This window comes from Heterocephalus glaber, unplaced genomic scaffold, assembly GCF_053883595.1.
Source record: "Heterocephalus glaber isolate CG9 unplaced genomic scaffold, H.glaber_assembly_v1.0 deba00001472, whole genome shotgun sequence".
In the NCBI taxonomy this organism is placed as follows: Eukaryota; Metazoa; Chordata; class Mammalia; order Rodentia; family Bathyergidae; genus Heterocephalus; species Heterocephalus glaber.
Window position 1 is genome coordinate 53,135,319 of NW_028258315.1, and position 5,170 is coordinate 53,140,488.

A 5,170-nucleotide genomic window follows, 5' to 3' on the forward strand; every position below is an offset into this window, starting at 1 on the left:
TCACAGTCATCTATATAGTTAGGCTCTTTTTTATTCATTGGGTTAGTGTCAGTCACTTCTTCATTGCCAACACAGAAATGAAAAGAAAATAGGTTTATTTTGGCTTACAATTACAGTCCATGTTCAGTAGGCTCCAACATACAAACCCCATGGTGAAAAAGCCAAGGCAGAGAAAAGCTGCTTACAACCTGTTGGCTAAGGGTAGTCCCTTGCTTAGGGAAGTAGGAAAGCTTCTATGGTGAGCTCAGCCCCTTCTGAGGTGTGACCACCAAGGCCAAAGAAAGAGCCACAGGTGGTCGTCATTCCCAAAGTGCGGAGGAGGAACAAAAGCTCAAGCTGGAGCGGCTCAAGAACCCCCGCCACAGCTGCACCAATTCCAGAAAAGATGAGTGAATGGGCACCCCCCCCCCCGAATTTGTCTGAGATGTCATGGGTTCAAGTGCTGGGGCTGGCAGTGGGGAGTTCCACATGTACAGACACATGTGCAAGAGGGAGTACCAGCGGCAGGGCTACATGGACGCCTTGGCAGAGAAGCAAAAACTGGATGCAGAATTTCAGAAGAGACTGGAAAAGAATAAACTGGATGCAGAGGAGCAGACTACAAAGCAAAGGAAAAAGCACCAGAAGTTAAAAGAGAAGAAATTACTGGCAAAGAAGATGAAACTTGAACAGAAGAAACAAAAAGAAGGACCCAGTCAGTCGCAGGAGCAGCAGGCCAGTAGCTCCAAGGGGGCATCTGGGATGAAGGAGGAGAATGAGGAGGAGGAAGACAATCCCAGCTTCATCATGGGGAGATGAGCTTGCACAGCAGCTGTCATGAGCCTGGCACATTCTGTGTCCAGAACCTTAAAAGACCTGGCTGCAGCCAGCAGGGAAGAAGGCTGACTGCCTTGGCCCCTAAGGACTTGATGTTTAGGGAGCACATGGGAGCCCCAATGCTTGCTGCCCTGCCTGGTTGGGGAGGACAGAACAACTGTTCTGGAAACTGCCTCGAAGTGTCCCTCCACATTCCTGCTGTAAGAGGGAAATTGCCTTGCTAGCAGCTGGCGCCTGTTCTCACATTCAAACAGCTATGAGCTTCGGGGTGGCTTTTGGAAGGGAACATTTTTCTAAGTAAGAACAGAAAACCTTTAAAAAACAAAACAAAACAAAAAAACATGGTAGCTAGGAAGCAGAGAGAAGCAAGGAGGCAGGGAGGGAGACATACCTTCCTAGGTCATGCCTCTGGCAACCTGCCTCTAACCAGGCCCCACCTTCTAACAGCAAGTCAGCTGTAGCATTTCTAATTCTTTCACAAGTTCTGTCTCTGAGTGCATGAGGCCTTTGGGGGATATTTTTTATCTAAATTATAACATTCTGATTCTGGTTCCCAATAGACTTATGCACATCTCTTTATGAAAAATGCATTTAATCCATTTTTAAAAGTAGCCGAAGTTCTAACAGTTCCAGTATTGCTGAAAAGTCCAAGTCCATAGTCTCCTCTGAGACTCAAGGCAAACTCTTAGCTGTGAGCCCCATAACAATTTTAAAAAGTTAAATATTTCCAATGTACAATGATACAGGGTAAACATTCCCATTCAAAAAGGGACGAATGGAGACATAGAAAGGAATGGGACCAAAGCAAGATAGAAACACAGCAGGACAAACATGAAATACTATAGGTCCATGTCCAGCACTCAAGGCAAGTTGTAATGATGAATTACAAAATCCAAAGAGCTTGAGTAACTCCCACTCCTATTGCATTACCAGTTGTAGTACTCATGGCCTTTCTCAGAGGTGGCTTCTTCCACTGCCTGTGGTTTTCCTCAGATGTTTCATGTTCCTGGCTTTTCCAAATTCCTATAGTGTCTACTGCACTTTTGGCTTCACTCTCACAGCTACATGTACCTCATTTCTCTCTCTCTCTCTCTTTTTTTTTTTTTTTTTGGTACCGGGGATTGAACTCAGGTCCTTGCGCTTTCAAGGCAGGCGATGGAACCACTGGGTTAAATCCCCGGCCCAATGTGTACCTCATTTCTTGAACCCAATTCTCTCCATGATTCTGGTTTCAAATCAAACTGGACAAGAACTAAAACAAATTTCCACATAAGGTCAACATTGAACCTAACCATTGAATTTGATTCAGTTCTCATCTAACTCAATTTTTGACCAGAATCATGGAAAGAATCAAATTCATGAATTGAGGTACCACTGTACTCCTCTTTTTATCACACTTTCTGGCTTCCCAGGCCTTCTTCTGAAATCTGAGTGGAAGATTTCTTGAACTACTAACTTCTGCGTTCTGCATACTCATAGACCCAGCACCACATGGATTATGCCAAGGTCTGCCATCAGCTGGAGCAGTAGTTGGACTCTCTTGCGTCATGGCTGCAGCCACCACTGAGTGCCTGGATGGCTTAGCATTGTGAAATTAATCCCAGAAAACCAATTTAGTAGCCTTCCCTTCTGGATCAGGGAGCCTATGGGGCTCTCTCCTCAAAGAAAAATCTTTCTCCTTTGGACCCTTAAGCTTGAGAAGGGTAGGTTCTTGCTAATTTCTAGAATGCCCTGAAGGCTTTCTTCCTACTGTCCTGATACAAAGTAGTTAGCTTTTTTTTAATGCTATTTTTTTTCAGCAATCAAGCTCTCCTGGGGCAAAACGTTACTTGGCCCAACTTTATAGGGGCTTTCTTTCTGCTGAAACTCACAACTCTTAAAATCACTGAGCTGTGCAAGTTGCTTTTGATTGTCAATATAGATCTTTCTAAAAGCTTCCTGAATGTAAATTCAAGTAGTATCTATTCTACAACCTGAACATTGCACTGGCTTGAAATTCCTCATCAGATTAATTAGTATGCTAACCTTAATTTTAGGCTCCCAGAAAGTTATAAAATGAGCAGAATGTAAACAAATATTCTGTAAGAGCATAATACATATGGTCTTGAGTCCAATTGCCAAGGGAGTCCTTGTTCTCAACTGAAAATTCCTGAGCCTGGCATTTACTGTCTACATGTCTATCAGCATTCTAGTCTTCTGAACTCTAACCAGAATTTCCCCATCAAGCTTGGTTTACAGTATTCTATGGCTTCTCTAGCCAGTATTTCCAAACCTTTTCTTCTTACACAAACCACTTTCAAAGGCTTCTGAACATATAATCAGGTAATAACAGAAATGAACTCACTTCTAGTACCAAAATCTATCCTTATCACTTTTTTTTTCTGCTGAGACACAATACTTGACATCCACAAATTAAAGGAAGACAGGTTTTTTTGGTTTTTTTGGCTTACAGTTACAATCTCTGATCAGCCAGCTCCAACACAGAAACTGCATGGTGGAAGGACCTGAGTAGAGGAAAGCTGCTTACATCATAGCAGCCAGGAAGCAGAAAGAGAACAGGGGAACTGGGGATGGAGATATACCCTTCCGGTCATGCTCCCTCCAATGATCTGCCTTTAACCAAGGCTCACCTCCCAGCAAGTCATCTGTAGCACCACCACCACAATCCAGTCACCTTCCACCAGCCTCAGCTCTGAGCATGTAAGACCTTTTGGGGATGTTCCTGATTTAAACCATCACAGTTTGGTATGTATCAGCTTTTAATTTTCTTTGAAATTTTCTAGTGTTTGTATAAAGTAGCTTAAATCTTGAAATTATAGTTAATTTATAGAAATTATTACTTATTCCCTGATTCTTCCTTTTCAGTCATACTCAATTCTTATTTTTTTAAAAAATCACAATATTTCTCTTTGTTTTCCATTCCAGTTATAAGTTTTCATCAAATATCTGAAGTTTCTTGATTGTTTAATCTTACTTAAGGATGAGGCAACAAAACTGACAGTGGGAAGGTGGATTATCATGAATAGGCTTGCTGACTGGCAAACTTCCTTATAAGTTGGGTACATGAAGAGCCAGACTCTTTTTCCATTGTGGGATTCCTAAATACCACAACACATAGGTATTTACTTTGAAATATCAGCACCTATACTTATGGATCTACTTATCAATTTTTATTTAGAATAATCCTTCATTTTCCCCTCTTCCCTAGCTTCTGAGAGACAATACCTGACAACCACAACTTAAAAGAAGAGAGGTTAATTTTGGCTTACAGTTTCAGAAGTTTCAGACCATAGTTGGCAGGCTTAAATGCAGAAATAACATGGTCAAATGGCTTGCCACAGAGGAAAGCTGCTCACATCATGGTATCCAGGAACCCGAGAAAGAAGAGGATATACCCTTGCAGGTGACACCCCCAGTGACTTACCTCTAATAATGTCTCACCTCCTAACTTCAAGTCAGCTATGAACTTATCCTCTGATAATGTAATGCCACCATGATCCAACCACCTGCCAAAGACATGAGGCTTTTGGGGGACACCCCAGTTCTAAACCATAATAGGGAATAAATCCTTAACTAAACAGTATTTCTCAGGCAGGGTTGGAATGGAGGTGACTTAGCTTAATCTCTTTTTGGCCTTTCCTTTTTTCCATAGTCTAATGGCTACCATTTCTCAGTTTCTGTAAGTTGATTGTCTTAGAAGTCACATTTTCTTTATAGTTCTCTACATTTCACAGCCTGCACCCCTTATCATTGATTTTCAATCTGTTTTTATCTTCTAAACATATCCCTAATCATCTTGTCCATCAATGAGTCCTTTCATCATTTTTCCATTAAAGGAATTTGGACACTCTCAATATCTTTGTTAGATTGTAATAGCATCTTAAGAAGATAAGTATGTAAATGAATAAAGACAGTGTGCCATTCTGAATTATGTAGAGTGTGCTGTTTCATGAAGTTGTCTGTTCTTGGTCCAGGCAGGATTTCAAGAGTGTTTACATTGTGAAATAGGGCAATCTGACTCTTATATGCTATAAATTGGACAGATATTTATATGCTGAGCCTGGTAGAATATAAAGAAATGGTAATTCCTAACCTTAGTTTCAGTTTCTCAAAAGTCTGTTTCAGTCACAAAAGAGGAGATGGCTTCAGATTTACTGCTGATAGCCAGTCTCCAATGAGACTAGAGAGGCTCATGCACTGAACAGTCTAAATGTATCAGAGCAAATGGGAACAGGAAAATGTCCAAAAACAGGGAGTAAGAAGTTCACCATCAGATCTAAACACTCCATCAAGATTGATGAAAGAAGTCCTAGTAGCAGAGAGGCAATATTTCACACATGTTTTTCTGATGAAC

The 5,170-nt window shown here is 41.3% G+C and overlaps 1 pseudogene; it reads left to right on the top strand.

The window, feature by feature from the left end:
• Window positions 1-235: 235 nt before the first annotated feature.
• LOC101696764 (PRKR-interacting protein 1 pseudogene) lies at window positions 236-798 on the top strand (annotated as a pseudogene).
• The last annotated feature ends 4,372 nt before the right edge of the window (window positions 799-5,170 follow it).